Raw genomic sequence first — 23,726 nt, 5'->3', positions numbered from 1 at the left:
ATGGTGACTGTTGTATTCAATCCCGATGCAATTTCTGTGTTTCATCAACACTCTGATAGTCCACAGATTGCAGAATGACACCAGATGTACATCGGAATCAACTACTGGTCTTCCAGGGCACGATCAAAACGTAGACTGTTTGAGAATTACTCCCATGGAGGAAAGTGCGCATGGTGATTGTTGTATTCAATCCTGATGCAAATTCTGTTTTTCATCAACACTCTGATACTCCACAGATTACAGAATGCCTCCAGATGTGCATCGGAAACTACTACTTGTCTTCCAGGGAACGATCAAATCGTAAACTCCTTGAGACATTACTCCCATGGAGGAAAGTGAGCGTGGTGACTGTTGTATTTAATCCCGATGCAATTTCTGTGTTTCATCAACACTCTGATAGTCCACAGATTACAGAATGCCTCCAGATGTGCATCGGAAACTACTACTGGTCTTCCAGGGAACGATCAAAGCGTAGACTATTTGAGACATTACTCCCATTTAGGAAAGTGCGCATGGTGACTGTTGTATTTATTCCCGATGCAATTTCTGTGTTTCATCAACACTCTGATAGTCCACAGATTACAGAATGAATTCAGATGTGCATCGGAAACTACTACTGGTCGTCCCGGGAACGATCAAAGCGTAGACTGTTTCAGACATTACTCCCATGGAGGAAAGTGCGGATGGTGACCGTTGTATACAATCAAGATGCAATTTCTGTGTTTTATCAACACTCTGATACTCCACAGATTACAGAATGCCTCCAAATGTGCATGGGAAACTACTACTGGTCTCCCAGGGAACGATCAAAGCGTAAAGTATTTGAGACATTACTCTTATGGAGGAATTGCGCATGGTGACTGTTGTATTCAATCCCGATGCATTTCCTGTGTTTCATCAACACTCTGATAGTCCACAGATTACAGAATGCCTCAAGATGTGCATCGGAATCTACTACTGGTCCTCAAGGGAACGATCAAAGCGTAGACAGTTTAAGACATCACTTTTATGGAGGAATGTGCGCATGGTGACTGTTATATTCAATCCCGATGCAATTTCTGTGTTTCATCAACACTCTAGTAGTCCACAGATTACAGAATGCCTCCAGATGTGCAATTGACTCTACTACTGGTCTTCCAGGGAAAGATCAAAGAGTAGACTGTTTGAGACATTACTCCCATGGAGGAAACTGCGCATTGAGAATGTTGTATTCAATCCCTATGCAATTTCTGTGATTCATCAACACTCTGATAGTCCACAGATTACAGAAAGCCTCCAGATGTGCATCGGAAACTACTACTGGTCTTCCAGGGAACAATCAAAGCGTAGTCTGTTTGAGACATTACTCCCATGGAGGAAAGTGCGCATAGTGACTGTTGTATTTTATCCCGATGCAATTTCTGTGTTTCATCAACACTCTGATAGTCCACAGATTACAGAATGCCTCCACATGTGCATGAGAAACTACTACTGGTCTTCCAGGGAACGATCAAAGCGTAAACTCTTTAGGACATTACTCCCATGGAGGAAAGTGCGCATGGTGACTGTTGTATTCAATCCCGATGCAATTTCTGTGTTTCATCAACACTCTGATAGTCCACAGATTACAGAATGCCAGCAGATGTGCATCGGAAACTACTACTGGGCTTCCAGGGAACGATCAAAGCGTAGACTGATTGAGACGTACCTCAAATGGAGGAAAGTGCGCATGGTGGATGTTGTATCCAATCCCGTTGCAATTTGTGTGTTTCATCAACACTCTGATAGTCCGCAGATTACAGAATGCCACCAGATGTGCATCGGAAACTACTACTGGTCTTCCAGGGAACGATCAAAGCGCAGACTGTTAGAGACATTACTCCCATGGATCAAAGTGCGCATGGTAACTGTTGTATTCAATCCCGAGGCAATTTCTGTGTTTCATCAACCCTCTGATAGTCTACAGATTACAGAAAGCCACCAGATGTGCATGGGAAACTACTACTGGTCTTCCAGGGAACGATCAAAGCGTAGACTGTTAGAGACATTACTCCCATTGAGGAAAGTGCGCATGGTGACTGTTTTATTCAATCCCGATGCAATTTCTGGGCTTCATCAACACTCTGATAGTCTACACATTACAGAATGCCACCTGATGTGCATCGGAAACTACTACTGGTCTTCCAGGGAACGATCAAAGCGTAGATTGTTTGAGACATTACTCCCGTGGAGGAAAGTGCGCATGGTGACTGTTGTATTCAATCCAGATGCATTTTCTGTGTTTCATCAACACTATGATTGTCCACAGATTACAGGATACCTCCAGATGAACATCGGAAGCTACTACTGGTCTTCCAGGGAACGATCAAATCTTAGAGTGTTTGATACATTACTCTCATGGAGGAAAGTGCGCATGGTGACTGTTGTATTCAATCCCGATGCAATTTCTGTGTTTCATCAACACTCTGATGGTCCACAGATTACAGAATGACTACAGATGTTCATCGGAAGCTACTACTGGTCTCCCAGGGAACGATCAAATCGTAGACTGTTTGAGACATTAATGCCATGGAGGTAAGTGCGCATGGTGACTGTTGTATTCAATCCCGATGCAATTTCAGTGATTCATCAACACTCTGATACTCCACAGATTACAGAATGACTCCAGATGTGCGTCGGAAACTACTACTGGTCTTTCAAGGAACGATCAAAGCGTAGACTGTTTGAGACATTACTCCCATGGAGGAAAGTGCGCATGGTGACTGTTGTAGTCAATCCCGATGCAATTTCTGTGTTTCATCAACACTCTGAAAGTCCACAGATTACAGAATGCCACGAGATGTGCATCGGAAACTACTACTGGTCTTCCCGGCAGCGATCAAAGAGTAGACTGTTTGAGACATTACTGCCATGGAGGAAAGCGCGCATGGTGACTGTTGTATTTGATCCCGATGCAATTTCTGTATTTCATCAACACTCTGATAGTTCACAGGTTACAGAATGCCTCCAGATGTGCATCGGATACTACTACTGGTTCTCCAGGGAAAGATCAAAGCGTAGACTGTTTAAGACACTACTTTTATGGAAGTATGTGCGCATGGTGAATGTTGTATTCAATCCCGAAGCAATTTCTGTGTTTCATTAACACTTTGATAGTCCACAGATTACAGAATGACTCCAGATGTTCATCGGAAAGTACTACTGGTCTTCCAGGGAACGATCTAAGCGTAGACTGTTTGAGAAATTACGTTTATGGAGGAATGTGCGCATGGTGACTGTTGTATTCAATCCCGATGCAATTTCTGTGTTTCATCAATTCTCTATTAGTCCACAGATTACAGAATGCCTCCAGATGTGCAATTGAAACTACTACTGGTCTTCCAGGGAAAGATCAAAGTGTAGACTGTTTGAGACATTACTCCCATGGAGGGAACTGCACATTGAGAATGTTGTATTCATTCCCGATGCAATTTCTGTGATTCATCAACACTCTGATAGTCCACAGATTACAGAATGCCAGCAGATGTGCATCGGAAACTACTACTGGTCATCTAGGGAACGATCAAAGCGTGGACTGATTGAGACGTACCTCCCATGGAGGAAAGTGCGCATGGTGACTGTTGTATTCAATCTTAATGCCATTTCTGTGTTTCATCAACACTCTGATAGTCCACAGATTACAGAATGACTCCAAATGTGCATCGGAAACTATTACTGGTCTTCCAGGGAACGATCAAAGCGTAAACTCTTTGAGACATTACTCCCATGGAGAAAAGTGCGCATGGTGACTGTTGTATTCAATCCCGATGCAATTTCTGTGTTTCATCAACACTCTGATAGCCCACAGATTACTGAATGCCTCCAGATGTGCATCGGAAACTACTACTGGTCTTCCAGGGAACAATCAAAGCGTAGACTGTTTGAGACATTACTCCCATGGAGGAATGTGCGAATGGTGACTGTTGTATTTAATCCCGATGCAATTTCTGTGTATCATCAACACTCTGATAGTCCACAGATTACAGAATGCCTTCAGATGTGCATCGGAAACTACTACTGGTCTTCCAGGGAACGATCAAAGCGTAGACTGATTGAGACGTACCTCCCATGGAGGAAAGTGCGCATGGTGACTGTTGTATTCAATCCCGATGCAATTCCTGTGTTTCATCAACACTCTGATAGTCCACAGATTACAGAATGCCTCCAGATGTTAATCGGAAACTACTACTGGTCTTTCAGGGAACGATCAAAGCGTAGACTGTTTGAGACATTACTCCCATGGATGAAAGTGCGCATGATGACTGTTGTATTCAATCCCGATGCAATTTCTGTGTTTCACCAACACACCGATAGTCCACAGATTACAGAATGCCACGAGATGTGCATCGGAAACTACTACTGGTCTTCCAGGGAACGATCAAAGCGTTGACAGTTTGAGACATACTTCCCGTGGAGGAAAGTGCGCATGGTGACTGTTGTATTCAATCCCGATGCAATTTCTGTGTTTCATCAACACTCTGATAGTCCACAGATTGCAGAATGACACCAGATGTACATCGGAATCAACTACTGGTCTTCCAGGGCACGATCAAAACGTAGACTGTTTGAGAAGTACTCCCATGGAGGAAGGTGCGCATGGTGATTGTTGTATTCAATCCTGATGCAAATTCTGTTTTTCATCAACACTCTGATACTCCACAGATTACAGAATGCCTCCAGATGTGCATCGGAAACTACTACTTGTCTTCCAGGGAACGATCAAATCGTAAACTCCTTGAGACATTACTCCCATGGAGGAAAGTGAGCGTGGTGACTGTTGTATTTAATCCCGATGCAATTTCTGTGTTTCATCAACACTCTGATAGTCCACAGATTACGGAATGCCTCCAGATGTGCATCGGAAACTACTACTGGTCTTCCAGGGAACGATCAAAGCGTAGACTGTTTGAGACATTACTCCCATTTAGTAAAGTGCGCATGGTGACTGTTGTATTTATTCCCGATGCAATTTCTGTGTTTCATCAACACTCTGATAGTCCACAGATTACAGAATGAATTCAGACGTGCATCGGAAACTACTACTGGTCTGCCCGGGAACGATCAAAGCGTAGACTGTTTCAGACATTACTCCCATGGAGGAAAGTGCGGATGGTGAACGTTGTATTCAATCAAGATGCAATTTCTGTGTTTCATCAACACTCTGATACTCCACAGATTACAGAATGCCTCCAAATGTGCATCGGAAACTACTACTGGTCTTCCAGGGAAAGATCAAAGTGTAGACTGTTTGAGACATTACTCCCATGGAGGAAACTGCGCTTTGAGAATGTTGTATTCAATCCCGATGCAATTTCTGTGATTCATCAACACTCTGATAGTCCACAGATTACAGAAAGCCTCCAGAGTTGCATCGGAAACTACTACTGGTCTTCCAGGGAACGATCAAAGCGTAGTCTGTTTGAGACATTACTCCCATGGAGGAAAGTGCGCATAGTGACTGTTGTATTTAATCCCGATGCAATTTCTGTGTTTCATCAACACTCTGATAGTCCACAGATTACAGAATGCCTCCAGCTGTGCATCAGAAACTACTACTGGTCTTCCAGGGAACGATCAAAGCGTAAACTCTTTAAGACATTACTCCCATGGAGGAAAGTGCGCATGGTGACTGTTGTATTCAATCCCGATGCATTTCCTGTGTTTCATCAAAACTCTGATAGTCCACAGATTACAGAATGCCACGAGATCTGCATCGGAAACTACTACTGGTCTTCCCGGGGACAATCAAAGCGTATACTCTTTCAGACATTACTCCCATCTAGGAAAGTGCGCATGGTGACTGTTGTATTCAATCCCGATGCAATTTCTGTGTTTCATCAACACTCTGATAGTCCACAGATTACAGAATGCCAGCAGATGTGCATCGGAAACTACTACTGGACTTCCAGCGAACGATCAAAGCGTAGACTGATTGAGACGTACCTCAAATGGAGGAAAGTGCGCATGGTGACTGTTGTATCCAATCCCGATGCAATTTGTGTGTTTCATCAACACTCTGATAGTCCGCAGATTACAGAATGCTACCAGATGTGCATCGGAAACTACTACTGGTCTTCCAGGGAACGATCAAAGCGTTGACAGTTTGAGACATACTTCCCGTGGAGGAAAGTGCGCATGGTGACTGTTGTATTCAATCCCGATGCAATATCTGTGTTTCATCAACACTCTGATAGTCCACAGATTGCAGAATGACACCAGATGTACATCGGAATCAACTACTGGTCTTCCAGGGCACGATCAAAACGTAGACTGTTTGAGAATTACTCCCATGGAGGAAGGTGCGCATGGTGATTGTTGTATTCAATCCTGATGCAAATTCTGTTTTTCATCAACACTCTGATACTCCACAGATTACAGAATGCCTCCAGATGTGCATCGGAAACTACTACTTGTCTTCCAGGGAACGATCAAATCGTAAACTCCTTGAGACATTACTCCCATGGAGGAAAGTGAGCGTGGTGACTGTTGTATTTAATCCCGATGCAATTTCTGTGTTTCATCAACACTCTGATAGTCCACAGATTACAGAATGCCTCGAGATGTGCATCGGAAACTACTACTGGTCTTCCAGGGAACGATCAAAGCGTAGACTGTTTGAGACATTACTCCCATTTAGGAAAGTGCGCATGGTGACTGTTGTATTTATTCCCGATGCAATTTCTGTGTTTCATCAACACTCTGATAGTCCACAGATTACAGAATGAATTCAGACGTGCATCGGAAACTACTACTGGTCTTCCCGGGAACGATCAAAGCGTAGAATGTTTCAGACATTACTCCCTTGGAGGAAAGTGCGGATGGTGACCGTTGTATTCAATCAAGATGCAATTTCTGTGTTTCATCAACACTCTGATACTCCACAGATTACAGAATGCCTCCAAATGTGCATCGGAAACTACTACTGGTCTTCCAGGGAACGATCAAAGCGTAAACTATTTGAGACATTACTCTTATGGAGGAAGTGCGCATGGTGACTGTTGTATTCAATCCCGATGCATTTCCTGTGTTTCATCAACACTCTGATAGTCCACAGATTACAGAATGCCTCCAGATGTGCATCGGAATCTACTACTGGTCCTCCAGGGAACGATCAAAGCGTAGACTGTTTAAGACATTACTTTTATGGAGGAATGTGCGCATGGTGACTGTTGTATTCAATCCCGATGCAATTTCTGTGTTTCATCAACACTCTAGTAGTCCACAGATTACAGAATGCCTCCAGATGTGCAATTGACTCTACTACTGGTCTTCCAGGGAAAGATCAAAGTGTAGACTGTTTGAGACATTACTCCCATGGAGGAAACTGCGATTTGAGAATGTTGTATCCAATCCCGATGCAATTTCTGTGATTCATCAACACTCTGATAGTCCACAGATTACAGAAAGCCTCCAGAGTTGCATCGGAAACTACTACTGGTCTTCCAGGGAACGATCAAAGCGTAGTCTGTTTGAGACATTACTCCCATGGAGGAAAGTGCGCATAGTGACTGTTGTATTCAATCCCGATGCATTTCCTGTGTTTCATCAAAACTCTGATAGTCCACAGATTACAGAATGCCACGAGATCTGCATCGGAAACTACTACTGGTCTTCCCGGGGACAATCAAAGCGTATACTCTTTCAGACATTACTCCCATGGAGGAAAGTGCGCATGGTAACTGTTGTATTCAATCCCGATGCAATTTCTGTGTTTCATCAACACTCTGATAGTCCACAGATTACAGAATGCCACCAGATGTGCATCGGAAACTACTACTGGACTTCCAGGGAACGATCAAAGCGTAGACTGATTGAGACGTACCTCAAATGGAGGAAAGTGCGCATGGTGACTGTTGTATCCAATCCCGATGCAATTTGTGTGTTTCATCAACACTCTGATAGTCCGCAGATTACAGAATGCTACCACATGTGCATCGGAAACTACTACTGGTCTTCCAGGGAACGATCAAAGCGCAGACTGTTAGAGACATTACTCCCATGGATCAAAGTGCGCATGGTAACTGTTGTATTCAATCCCGAGGCAAAATCTGTGTTTCATCAACCCTCCGATAGTCTACAGATTACATAATGCCACCAGATGTGCATCGGAAACTACTACTGGTCTTCCAGGGAACGATCAAAGCGTAGACTGTTAGAGACATTACTCCCATTGAGGAAAGTGCGCATGGTGACTGTTTTATTCAATCCCGATGCAATTTCTGGGCTTCATCAACACTCTGATAGTCTACACATTACAGAATGCTACCTGATGTTCATCGGAAACTACTACTGGTCTTCCAGGGAACGATCAAAGCGTAGATTGTTTGAGACATTACTCCCGTGGAGGAAAGTGCGCATGGTGACTGTTGTATTCAATCCAGATGCATTTTCTGTGTTTCATCAACACTATGATAGTCCACAGATTACAGGATGCCTCCAGATGAACATCGGAACCTACTACTGGTCTACCAGGGAACGTTCAAAGCTTAGAGTGTTTGATACATTACTCCCATTTAGGAAAGTGCGCATGGTGACTGTTGTATTTATTCCCGATGCAATTTCTGTGTTTCATCAACACTCTGATAGTCCACAGATTACAGAATGAATTCAGATGTGCATCGGAAACTACTACTGGTCGTCCCGGGAACGATCAAAGCGTAGACTGTTTCAGACATTACTCCCATGGAGGAAAGTGCGGATGGTGACCGTTGTATTCAATCAAGATGCAATTTCTGTGTTTTATCAACACTCTGATACTCCACAGATTACAGAATGCCTCCAAATGTGCATGGGAAACTACTACTGGTCTTCCAGGGAACGATCAAAGCGTAAAGTATTTGAGACATTACTCTTATGGAGGAAGTGCGCATGGTGACTGTTGTATTCAATCCCGATGCATTTCCTGTGTTTCATCAACACTCTGATAGTCCACAGATTACAGAATGCCTCAAGATGTGCATCGGAATCTACTACTGGTCCTCCAGGGAACGATCAAAGCGTAGACAGTTTAAGACATCACTTTTATGGAGGAATGTGCGCATGGTGACTGTTATATTCAATCCCGATGCAATTTCTGTGTTTCATCAACACTCTAGTAGTCCACAGATTACAGAATGCCTCCAGATGTGCAATTGACTCTACTACTGGTCTTCCAGGGAAAGATCAAAGTGTAGACTGTTTGAGACATTACTCCCATGGAGGAAACTGCGCATTGAGAATGTTGTATTCAATCCCTATGCAATTTCTGTGATTCATCAACACTCTGATAGTCCACAGATTACAGAAAGCCTCCAGATGTGCATCGGAAACTACTACTGGTCTTCCAGGGAACAATCAAAGCGTAGTCTGTTTGAGACATTACTCCCATGGAGGAAAGTGCGCATAGTGACTGTTGTATTTTATCCCGATGCAATTTCTGTGTTTCATCAACACTCTGATAGTCCACAGATTACAGAATGCCTCCACATGTGCATGAGAAACTACTATCAAAGCGTAAACTCTTTAGGACATTACTCCCATGGAGGAAAGTGCGCATGGTGACTGTTGTATTCAATCCCGATGCAATTTCTGTGTTTCATCAACACTCTGATAGTCCACAGATTACAGAATGCCAGCAGATGTGCATCGGAAACTACTACTGGGCTTCCAGGGAACGATCAAAGCGTAGACTGATTGAGACGTACCTCAAATGGAGGAAAGTGCGCATGGTGGATGTTGTATCCAATCCCGTTGCAATTTGTGTGTTTCATCAACACTCTGATAGTCCGCAGATTACAGAATGCCACCAGATGTGCATCGGAAACTACTACTGGTCTTCCAGGGAACGATCAAAGCGCAGACTGTTAGAGACATTACTCCCATGGATCAAAGTGCGCATGGTAACTGTTGTATTCAATCCCGAGGCAATTTCTGTGTTTCATCAACCCTCTGATAGTCTACAGATTACAGAAAGCCACCAGATGTGCATCGGAAACTACTACTGGTCTTCCAGGGAACGATCAAAGCGTAGACTGTTAGAGACATTACTCCCATTGAGGAAAGTGCGCATGGTGACTGTTTTATTCAATCCCGATGCAATTTCTGGGCTTCATCAACACTCTGATAGTCTACACATTACAGAATGCCACCTGATGTGCATCGGAAACTACTACTGGTCTTCCAGGGAACGATCAAAGCGTAGATTGTTTGAGACATTAATGCCATGGAGGTAAGTGCGCATGGTGACTGTTGTATTCAATCCCGATGCAATTTCAGTGATTCATCAACACTCTGATACTCCACAGATTACAGAATGACTCCAGATGTGCGTCGGAAACTACTACTGGTCTTTCAGGGAACGATCAAAGCGTAGACTGTTTGAGACATTAATGCCATGGAGGTAAGTGCGCATGGTGACTGTTGTATTCAATCCCGATGCAATTTCAGTGATTCATCAACACTCTGATACTCCACAGATTACAGAATGACTCCAGATGTGCGTCGGAAACTACTACTGGTCTTTCAGGGAACGATCAAAGCGTAGACTGTTTGAGACATTACTCCCATGGAGGAAAGTGCGCATGGTGACTGTTGTAGTCAATCCCGATGCAATTTCTGTGTTTCATCAACACTCTGAAAGACCACAGATTACAGAATGCCACGAGATGTGCATCGGAAACTACTACTGGTCATCCCGGCAGCGATCAAAGAGTAGACTGTTTGAGACATTACTGCCATGGAGGAAAGCGCGCATGGTGACTGTTGTATTTGATCCCGATGCAATTTCTGTATTTCATCAACACTCTGATAGTTCACAGGTTACAGAATGCCTCCAGATGTGCATCGGATACTACTACTGGTTCTCCAGGGAAAGATCAAAGCGTAGACTGTTTAAGACACTACTTTTATGGAAGTATGTGCGCATGGTGAATGTTGTATTCAATCCCGAAGCAATTTCTGTGTTTCATTAACACTTTGATAGTCCACAGATTACAGAATGACTCCAGATGTTCATCGGAAAGTACTACTGGTCTTCCAGGGAACGATCTAAGCGTAGACTGTTTGAGAAATTACGTTTATGGAGGAATGTGCGCATGGTGACTGTTGTATTCAATCCCGATGCAATTTCTGTGTTTCATCAATTCTCTATTAGTCCACAGATTACAGAATGCCTCCAGATGTGCAATTGAAACTACTACTGGTCTTCCAGGGAAAGATCAAAGTGTAGACTGTTTGAGACATTACTCCCATGGAGGGAACTGCACATTGAGAATGTTGTATTCATTCCCGATGCAATTTCTGTGATTCATCAACACTCTGATAGTCCACAGATTACAGAATGCCAGCAGATGTGCATCGGAAACTACTACTGGTCTTCTAGGGAACGATCAAAGCGTGGACTGATTGAGACGTACCTCCCATGGAGGAAAGTGCGCATGGTGACTGTTGTATTCAATCTTAATGCCATTTCTGTGTTTCATCAACACTCTGATAGTCCACAGATTACAGAATGACTCCAAATGTGCATCGGAAACTATTACTGGTCTTCCAGGGAACGATCAAAGCGTAAACTCTTTCAGACATTACTCCCATGGAGAAAAGTGCGCATGGTGACTGTTGTATTCAATCCCGATGCAATTTCTGTGTTTCATCAACACTCTGATAGCCCACAGATTACTGAATGCCTCCAGATGTGCATCGGAAACTACTACTGGTCTTCCAGGGAACAATCAAAGCGTAGACTGTTTGAGACATTACTCCCATGGAGGAATGTGCGAATGGTGACTGTTGTATTTAATCCCGATGCAATTTCTGTGTATCATCAACACTCTGATAGTCCACAGATTACAGAATGCCTTCAGATGTGCATCGGAAACTACTACTGGTCTTCCAGGGAACGATCAAAGCGTAGACTGATTGAGACGTACCTCCCATGGAGGAAAGTGCGCATGGTGACTGTTGTATTCAATCCCGATGCAATTCCTGTGTTTCATCAACACTCTGATAGTCCACAGATTACAGAATGCCTCCAGATGTTAATCGGAAACTACTACTGGTCTTTCAGGGAACGATCAAAGCGTAGACTGTTTGAGACATTACTCCCATGGATGAAAGTGCGCATGGTGACTGTTGTATTCAATCCCGATGCAATTTCTGTGTTTCACCAACACACCGATAGTCCACAGATTACAGAATGCCACGAGATGTGCATCGGAAACTACTACTGGTCTTCCAGGGAACGATCAAAGCGTTGACAGTTTGAGACATACTTCCCGTGGAGGAAAGTGCGCATGGTGACTGTTGTATTCAATCCCGATGCAATTTCTGTGTTTCATCAACACTCTGATAGTCCACAGATTGCAGAATGACACCAGATGTACATCGGAATCAACTACTGGTCTTCCAGGGCACGATCAAAACGTAGACTGTTTGAGAATTACTCCCATGGAGGAAGGTGCGCATGGTGATTGTTGTATTCAATCCTGATGCAAATTCTGTTTTTCATCAACACTCTGATACTCCACAGATTACAGAATGCCTCCAGATGTGCATCGGAAACTACTACTTGTCTTCCAGGGAACGATCAAATCGTAAACTCCTTGAGACATTACTCCCATGGAGGAAAGTGAGCGTGGTGACTGTTGTATTTAATCCCGATGCAATTTCTGTGTTTCATCAACACTCTGATAGTCCACAGATTACAGAATGCCTCCAGGTGTGCATCGGAAACTACTACTGGTCTTCCAGGGAACGATCAAAGCGTAGACTGTTTGAGACATTACTCCCATTTAGGAAAGTGCGCATGGTGACTGTTGTATTTATTCCCGATGCAATTTCTGTGTTTCATCAACACTCTGATAGTCCACAGATTACAGAATGAATTCAGACGTGCATCGGAAACTACTACTGGTCTTCCCGGGAACGATCAAAGCGTAGACTGTTTCAGACATTACTCCCATGGAGGAAAGTGCGGATGGTGACCGTTGTATTCAATCAAGATGCAATTTCTGTGTTTCATCAACACTCTGATACTCCACAGATTACAGAATGCCTCCAAATGTGCATCGGAAACTACTACTGGTCTTCCAGGGAACGATCAAAGCGTAAACTATTTGAGTCATTACTCTTATGGAGGAAGTGCGCATGGTGACTGTTGTATTCAATGCCGATGCATTTCCTGTGTTTCATCAACACTCTGATAGTCCACAGATTACAGAATGCCTAGAGATGTGCATCGGAATCTACTACTGGTCCTCCAGGGAACGATCAAAGCGTAGACTGTTTAAGACATTACTTTTATGGAGGAATGTGCGCATGGTGACTGTTGTATTCAATCCCGATGCATTTTCTGTGTTTCATCAACACTATGATAGTCCACAGATTACAGGATGCCTCCAGATGAGCATCGGAACCTACTACTGGTCTTCCAGGGAACGTTCAAAGCTTAGAGTGTTTGATACATTACTCTCGTGGAGGAAAGTGCGTATGGTGACTGTTGTATTCAATCCCGATGCAATTTCTGTGTTTCATCAACACTCTGATGGTCCACAGATTACAGAATGAGTACAGATGTTCATCGGAAGCTACTACTGGTCTCCCAGGGAACGATCAAAGCGTAGACTGTTAGAGACATAACTCCCATGGAGCAAAGTGCGCATGGTAACTGTTGTATTCAATCCCGATGCACTTTCTGTGTTTCATCAACACTCTGATAGTCTACAGATTACAGAATGCCACCAGATGAGCATCGGAAACTACTACTGGTCTTCCAGGGAACGATCAAAGCGTAGACTGTTTGAGACATTAATGCCATGGAGGAAAGTGCGCATGGTGACTGTTGTATTCAATCCCGATGCAATTCCAGTGTTTCATCAACACTCTGATAGTCCACAGATTACAGAATGCCTCCAGATGTTAATCGGAAACTACTACTGGTCTTCCAGGGAACGATCAAAGCGTAGACTGTTTGAGACATTACTCCCATGGATGAAAGTGCGCATGGTGACTGTTGTATTCAATCCCGATGCAATTTCTGTGTTTCACCAACACACCGATAGTCCACAGATTACAGAATGCCACGAGATGTGCATCGGAAACTACTACTGGTCTTCCAGGGAAGGATCAAATCGTTGACAGTTTGAGACATACTTCCCGTGGAGGAAAGTGCGCATGGTGATTGTTGTATTCAATCCCGATGCAATTTCTGTGTTTCATCAACAGTCTGATAGTCCACAGATTGCAGAATGACACCAGATGTAGATCGGAATCAACTACTGGTCTTCCAGGGCACGATCAAAACGTAGACTGTTTGAGAATTACTCCCATGGAGGAAGGTGCGCATGGTGATTGTTGTAATCAATCCTGATGCAAATTCTGTGTTTCATCAACACTCTGATACTCCACAGATTACAGAATGCCTCCAGATGTGCATCGGAAACTACTACTTGTCTTCCAGGGAACGATCAAATCGTAAACTCCTTGAGACATTACTCCCATGGAGGAAAGTGAGCGTGGTGACTGTTGTATTTAATCCCGATGCAATTTCTGTGTTTCATCAACACTCTGATAGTCCACAGATTACAGAATGCCTCCAGATGTGCATCGGAAACTACTACTGGTCTTCCAGGAACGATAAAAGCGTAGACTGTTTGAGACATTACTCCCATTTAGGAAAGTGCGCATGGTGACGGTTGTATTTATTCCCGATGCAATTTCTGTGTTTCATCAACACTCTGATAGTCCACAGATTACAGAATGCCTTCAGATGTGCATCGGAAACTACTACTGGTCTTCCCGGGAACGATCAAATCGTAGACTGTTTCAGACATTACTCCCATGGAGGAAAGTGCGGATGGTGACCGTTGTATTCAATCAAGATGCAATTTCTGTGTTTCATCAACACTCTGATACTTCACAGATTACAGAATGCCTCCAAATGTGCATCGGAAACTACTACTGGTCTTCCAGGGAACGATCAAAGTGTAAACTATTTGAGACATTACTCTTATGGAGGAAGTGGCATGGTGACTGTTGTATTCAATCCCGATGCATTTCCTGTGTTTCATCAACACTCTGATAGTCCAAAGATTACAGAATGCCTCCAGATGTGCATCGGATTCTACTACTGGTCCTCCAGGGAACGATCAAAGCGTAGACTGTTTAAGACATTACTTTTATGGAGGAATGTGCGCATGGTGACTGTTGTATTCAATCCCGATGCAATTTCTGTGTTTCATCAACACTCTGATAGTCCACAGATTACAGAATGCCTCCAGATGTTCATCGGAGACTACTACTGGTCTTCCAGCTAACGATCAAAGAGTAGACTGTTTGCGAAATTACGTTTATGGAGGAATGTGCGCATGGTGACTGTTGTATTCAATCCCGATGCAATTTCTGTGTTTCATCAACACTCTAGTAGTCCACAGATTACAGAATGCCTCCAGATGTGCAATTGACTCTACTACTGGTCTTCCAGGGAAAGATCAAAGTGTAGACTGTTTGAGACATTACTCCCATGGAGGAAACTGCGCATTGAGAATGTTGTATTCAATCCCGATGCAATTTCTGTGATTCATCAACGCTCTGATAGTCCACAGATTACAGAATGCCTCCAGATGTGCATCGGAATCTACTACTGGTCTTACAGAAACGATCAAAGCGTAGACTGTTTGAGACATTACTCCCATGGAGGAAAGTGCGAATGGTGACTGTTGTATGTAATCCCGATGCAATTTCTGTGTATCATCAACACTCTGATAGTCCACAGATTACAGAATGCCTTCAGATGTGCATCGGAAACTACTACTGGACTTCCTGGGAATGATCAAAGTCTAGACTGTTTCAGACATTACTCCCATGGAGGAAAGTGCGAATGGTGACTGTTGTATGTAATCCCGATGCAATATCTGTGTATCATCAACACTCTGATAGTCCACAGATTACAGAATGCCTTCAGATGTGCATCGGAAACTACTACTGGGCTTCCTGGGAATGATCAAAGCCTAGACTGTTTCAGACATTACTCCCATGGAGGAAAGTGCGCATGGTGACTGTTGTATTCAATCTCGATGCAATTTCTGTGTTTCATCAACACCCTGATAGTCCACAGATTACAGAATGCCAGCAGATGTTCATCGGAAACTACTACTGGTCTTCCCGGGAACAATCAAAGCGCATACTGTTTCAGACATTACTCCCATGGAGCAAAGTGCGCATGGTGACTGTTGTATTCAATCCCGATGCAATTTCTGTGTTTCATCAACACCCTGATAGTCCACAGATTACAGAATGCCAGCAGATGTTCATCGGAAACTACTACTGGTCTTCCAGGGAACGATCAAAGCGTACACTGATTGAGACGTACCTCCCATGGAGGAAAGTGCGCATGGTGACTGTTGTATTCAATCCCGATGCAATTCCTGTGTTTCATCAACACTCTGATAGTCCACAGATTACAGAATGCCTCCAGATGTTAAACAGAAACTACTACTGGTCTTCCAGGGAACGATCAAAGCGTAGACTGTTTGAGACATTAATCCCATGGATGAAAGTGCGCATGGTGACTGTTGTATTCAATCCCGATGCAATTTCTGTGTTTCACCAACACACCGATAGTCCACAGATTACAGAATGCCACGAGATGTGCATCGGAAACTACTACTGGTCTTCCAGGGAACGATCTAATCGTTGACAGTTTGAGACATACTTCCCATGGAGGAAAGTGCGCATGGTGACTGTTGTATTCAATCCCGATGCAATTTCTGTGTTTCATCAACACTCTGATAGTCCACAGATTGCAGAATGACACCAGATGTACATCGGAATCAACTACTGGTCTTCCAGGGCACGATCAAAACGTAGACTGTTTGAGAATTACTCCCATGGAGGAAGGTGCGCATGGTGATTGTTGTATTCAATCCTGTGCAAATTCTGTGTTTCATCAACACTCTGATACTCCACAGATTACAGAATGCCTCCAGATGTTCATCGGAGACTACTACTGGTCTTCGAGGGAACGATCAAATCGTAAACTCCTTGAGACATTACTCCCATGGAGGAAAGTGAGCGTGGTGACTGTTGTATTTAATCCCGATGCAATTTCTGTGTTTCATCAACACTCTGATAGTCCACAGATTACAGAATGCCTCCAGATGTGCATCGGAAACTACTACTGGTCTTTCAGGAACGATCAAAGCGTAGACTGTTTGAGACATGACTTCCATTTAGGAAAGTGCGCATGGTGACTGTTGTATTTATTCCCGATGCAATTTCTGTGTTTCATCAACACTCTGATAGTCCACAGATTACAGAATGCCTTCAGATGTGCATCGGAAACTACTACTTTTCTTCCCGGGAACGATCAAATCGTAGACTGTTTCAGACATTTCTCCCATGGAGGAAAGTGCGGATGGTGACCGTTGTATTCAATCAAGATGCAATTTCTGTGTTTCATCAACACTCTGATACTCCACAGATTACATAATGCCTCCAAATGTGCATCGGAAACTACTACTGGTCTTCCAGGGAACGATCAAAGCGTAAACTATTTGAGACATTACTCTTATGGAGGAAGTGCGCATGGTGACTGTTGTATTCAATCCCAATGCATTTCCTGTGTTTCATCAACACTCTGATAGTCCACAAATTACAGAACGCCTCCAGATGTGCATCGGAATCTACTACTGATCCTCCAGGGAACGATCAAAGCGTAGACTGTTTAAGACATTACTTTTATGGAGGAATGTGCGCATGGTGACTGTTGTATTCAATCCCGATGCAATTTCTGTGTTTCATCAACACTCTGATAGTCCACAGATTACAGAATGCCTCCAGATGTTCATCGGAGACTACTACTGGTCTTCCAGGGAACGATCAAAGAGTAGACTGTTTGCGAAATTACGTTTATGGAGGAATGTGCGCATGGTGACTGTTGTATTCAATCCCGATGCAATTTCTGTGTTTCATCAACACTCTAGTAGTCCACAGATTACAGAATGCCTCCAGATGTGCAATTGACTCTACTACTTGTCTTCCAGGGAAAGATCAAAATGTAGACTGTTTGAGACATTACTCACATGGAGGAAACTGCGCATTGAGAATGTTGTATTCAATCCCGATGCAATTTCTGTGATTCATCAACACTCTGATAGTCCACAGATTACAGAAAGCCTCCAGATGTGCATCGGAAACTACTACTGGTCTTCCAGATACGATCAAAGCGTAGTCTGTTTGAGACATTACTCCCATGGAGGAAAGTGCGCATAGTGACTGTTTATTTAATCCCGATGCAATTTCTGATTACAGAATGCCTTCAGATGTGCATCGGAAACTACTACTGGTCTTCTCGGTAACGATCAAAGCGTAGACTGTTTCAGACATTACTCCCATGGAGGAAAGTGCGGATGGTGACTGTTGTATTCAATCCCAATGCAATTTCTGTGTTTCATCAACACTCTGATACTCCACAGATTACAGAATGCCTCCAAATGTGCATCGGAAACTGCTACTGGTCTTCCAGGGAACGATCAAAGCGTAAACTCTTTGAGACATTACTCCCATGCAGGAAAGTGCGCATGGTGACTGTTGTATTCAATCCCGATGCATTTCCTGTGTTTCATCAAAACTCTGATAGTCCACAGATTACAGAATGCCACGAGATCTGCATCGTAAACTACTACTGGTCTTCCCGGGGACAATCAAAGCGTATACTCTTTCAGACATTACACCCATGGAGGAAAGTGCGCATGGTGACTGTTGTATTCAATCCCGATGCAATTTCTGTGTTTCATCAACACTCTGATAGTCCACATATTACAGGATGCCTCCAGATGAACATCGGAAGCTACTACTGGACTTCCAGGGAACGATCAAAGCTTAGAGTGTTTGATACATTACTCTCATGGAGGAAAGTGCGCATGGTGACTGTTGTATTCAATCCCGATGCAATTTCTGTGTTTCATCAACACTCTGATGGTCCACAGATTACAGAATGAGTACAGATGTTCATCGGAAGCTACTACTGGTCTCCCAGGGAACGATCAAAGCGTAGACTGTTAGAGACATTACTCCCATGGAGCAAAGTGCGCATGGTAACTGTTGTATTCAATCCCGATACAATTTCTGTGTTTCATCAACACTCTGATAGTCTACAGATTACAGAATGCCACCAGATGAGCATCGGAAACTACTACTGGTCTTCCAGGGAATGATCAAAGCGTAGACTGTTTGAGACATTAATGCCATGGAGGTAAGTGCGCATGGTGACTGTTGTATTCAATCCCGATGCAATTTCAGTGATTCATCAACACTCTGATACTCCACAGATTACAGAATGACTCCAGATGTGCGTCGGAAACTACTACTGGTCTTTCAGGGAACGATCAAAGAGTAGACTGTTTGAGACATTACTCACATGGAGGAAAGTGCGCATGGTGACTGTTGTAGTCAATCCCGATGCAATTTCTGTGTTTCATCAACAATCTGATAGTCCACAGATTACAGAATGAAACGAGATGTGCATCGGAAACTACTACTGGTCTTCCCGGCAGCGATGAAAGAGTAGACTGTTTGAGACATTACTGCCATGGAGGAAAGTGCGCATGATGACTGTTGTATTTGATCCCGATGCAATTTCTGTATTTCATCAACACTCTGATAGTTCACAGATTACAGAATGCCTCCAGATGTGCATCGGATACTACTACTGGTCCTCCAGGGAAAGATCAAAGCGTAGACTGTTTAAGACACTACTTTTATGGAAGTATGTGCGCATGGTGAATGTTGTATTCAATCCCGAAGCAATTTCTGTGTTTCATCAACACTCTGATAGTCCACAGATTACAGAATGCCTCCAGATGTTCATCGGAAAGTACTACTGGTCTTCCAGGGATCGATCAAAGCGCAGACTGTTTGAGAAATTACGTTTATGGAGGAATGTGCGCATGGTGACTGTTGTATTCCATCCCGATGCATTTTCTGTGTTTCATCAATTCTCTATAAGTCCACAGATTACAGAATGCCTCCAGATGTGCAATTGAAACTACTACTGGTCTTCCAGGGGAAGATCAAAGTGTAGACTGTTTGAGACATTACTCCCATAGAGGAAACTGCACATTGAGAATGTTGTATTCAATCCCGATGCAATTTCTGTGATTCATCGACACTCTGATAGTCCACAGATTACAGAATGCCAGCAGATGTGCATCGGAAACTACTACTGGTCTTCTAGGGAACGATCAAAGCGTGGACTGATTGAGACGTACCTCCCATGTATTAAAGTGCGCATGGTGACTGTTGTATTCAATCCCGATGCCATTTCTGTGTTTCATCAACACTCTGATAGTCCACAGATTACAGAATGACTCCAAATGTGCATCAGAAACTATTACTGGTCTTCCAGGGAACGATCAAAGCGTAAACTCTTTGAGACATTACTCCCATGGAGGAAAGTGCGCATGGTGACTGTTGTATTCAATCCCGATGCAATTTCTGTGTTTCATCAACACTCTGATAGTCCACAGATTACAGAATGCCTTCAGATGTGCATCGGAAACGACTACTGGACTTCCTGGGAATGATCAAAGCCTAGACTGTTTCAGACATTACTCCCATGGAGGAAAGTGCGCATGGTGACTGTTGTATTCAATCCCGATGCATTTCCTGTGTTTCATCAACACTCTGATAGTCCACAGATTACAGAATGCCACGAGATGTGCATCGGAAACTACTACTGGTCTTCCCGGGGACAATCAAAGCGCATACTGTTTCAGACATTACTCCCATGGAGCAAAGTGCGCATGGTGACTGTTGTATTCAATCCCGATGCAGTTTCTGTGTTTCATCAACACTCTGATAGTCCACAGATTACAGAATACCAGCAGATGTCCTTCGGAAACTACTACTGGTCTTCCAGGGAACGATCAAAGCGTTGACTGATTGAGACGTACCTCCCATGGAGGAAAGTGCGCATGGTGACTGTTGTATCCAATCCCGATGCAATTCCTGTGTTTCATCAACACTCTGATACTCCACAGATTACAGAATGCCACCAGATGTGCATCGGAAACTACTACTGGTCTTCCAGGGAACGATCAAAGCGTAGACTGTTAGAGACATTACTACCATTGAGGAATGTGCGCATGGTGACTGTTTTATTCAATCCCGATGCAATTTCTGGGTTTCATCAACACTCTGATAGTCTACACATTACAGAATGCCACCAGATGTGCATCGGAAACTACTACTGGTCTTCCATTGAACGATCAAAGCGTAGATTATTTGAGACATTACTCCAGTGGAGGAAAGTGCGCATGGTGACTGTTGTATTCAATCCAGATGCATTTTCTGTGTTTCATCAACACTCTGATAGTCCACAGATTACAGGATGCCTCCAGATGAACATCGGAAACTACTACTGGTCTTCCAGGGAAGGATCAAAGCGTAGAGTGTTTGAGACATTACTCTCATGGAGGAAACTGCGCATGCTGACTATTGTATTTAATCCCGAAGCAATTACTGTGTTTTATCAACACTCTGATGGTCCACAGATTACAGAATGCCACCAGATGTGCATCGGAAACTACTACTGGTCTTCCAGGGAACGATCAAATCGTAGACTGATTGAGACGTACCTCCCATGGAGGAAAGCGCGCATGGTGACTGTTGTATCCAATCCCGATGCAATTTCTGTGTTTCATCAACACTCTGATAGGCCGCGGATTACAGAATGCCACCAGATGTGCATCGGAAACTACTACTGGTCTTCCAGGGAACGATCAAAGCGTAGACTGTTTGGGACATTACTCCCACGGAGGAAAGTGCACATGGTGAATGTTGTATTCAATCCCGATGCAATTTCTGTGTTTCATCAACACTCTGGTAGTCCACAGATTGCAGAATGCCACCAGATGTGCATCGGAATCTGCTACTGGTCTTCCAGGGAACGATCAAAGCGTAGACTTTTTGGGACATACCTCCCGTGGAGGAAAGTGCGCATGGTGACTGTTGTATTCAATCCCTATGCAATTTTTGTGTTTCATCAACACACTGACAGTCTACAGATGACAGAATGCCACCAGATGTGCATCGGAAACTACTACTGGTCTTCCAGGCAACGATCAAAGCGTAGACTGTTTGAGACATCACTACAATGGAGCAATGTGCTCATGGTGACTGTTGTATTGAATCCCGATGCAATTTTTGTGTTTCATCAACACTCTGATAGTCTACAGATGACAGAATGCCACCAGATGTGCATCGGAAACTACTACTGGTCTTCAAGCTAACGATCAAATCGTAAACTCCTTGCGACATTACTCCCATCGAGGAAAGTGAGCATGGTGATTGTTGTATTCTATCCCGCTGCTTTTTCTGTGTTTCACCAACACTCTGATAGTCCACAGATTACAGAATGCACGATATGTGCATCGGAAACTACTACTGGTCTTTCAGGGAACGATCAAAGCGTAGACTGTTTGAGACATTACTCCCGTGGAGGAAAGTGCGCATGATGACTGTTGTATTCAATCCCGATGCAATTTCTGTGTTCATCAACACTCTGATAGTCCACAGATTACAGAATGCCTCCAGATGTTCATCGGAAACTACTACTGGTCTTCCAGGGAACGATCAAAGCGTAGACTGTTTGGGACATTACTCCCACGGAGGAAAGTGGACATGGTGACTGTTGTATTCAATCCCGATGCCATTTCTGTGTTTGATCAACACTCTGATAGTCCACAGATTACGGAAAGCCTCCAGAAGTGCATCGGAAATTACTACTGGTCTTCCAGGGAACGATCAAAGCGTAGACAGTTTGAGTCATTACTACCATAGATGAAAGTGCGCATGGTGACTGTTGTATTTAATCCCGATGCAAATACTGTGTTTCATCAACACTCTGATTGTCTACACATTACAGAATGCCACCAGATGTGCATCGGAAACTACTACTGGTCTTCCAGGGAACGATCAAACCGTAGATTGTTTGAGACATACCTCCCGTGGAGGAAAGTGCTCATGGTGACTGTTGCATTCAATCCAGAAGCATTTTCTGTGTTTCACCAACACTTTGATAGACCACAGATTACAGAATGCCACGAGATGTGCTTTGGAAACTACTACTGGTCTTCCAGGGAACGACCAAAGCGTAGACTCTTTCAGACATTTCTCAAATGGAGGAAAGTGCGGATGTTGACTGTTGTATTCAATTCCGATGCAATTTCCGTGTTTCATCAACTCTCTGATAGTCCACAGATTACAGAATGCCACCAGATGTGCAATTGAAACTACTACTGGTCTTCCAGGGAACGATCAAAGCGTAGACTGTTTGATACATACCTCCCATGTAGGAAAGTGCGCATGGTGACTGTTGTATTCATTCCAGATGCTATTTCTATGTTTCATCAACACTCTGATAGTCCACAGATTACAGAATGCCACCAAAAGTGCATCGGAAACTACTAATGGTCATCCAGGGAACGATCAAAGCATAGACTGTTTGAGAATTACTCCCATGGAGGAAAGTGCGCATGGTGTCTGTTGTTTTCAATCCCGATGCAATTTCTGTATTTCATCAACTTTCTGATAGTCCACAGATTACAGCATGCCTCCTGATGTGCATCGGAGCCTACTACTGGTCCTCCAGGGAACGATCAAAGCGTAGACTGTTTGAGACATTACTTTTATGGAGGAATGTGCGCATGGTGACTGTTGTATTCAATCCTGAT

This window comes from Schistocerca gregaria, chromosome 7, assembly GCF_023897955.1.
Source record: "Schistocerca gregaria isolate iqSchGreg1 chromosome 7, iqSchGreg1.2, whole genome shotgun sequence".
In the NCBI taxonomy this organism is placed as follows: Eukaryota; Metazoa; Arthropoda; class Insecta; order Orthoptera; family Acrididae; genus Schistocerca; species Schistocerca gregaria.
Note: the sequence above shows the minus strand (reverse complement) of the source record.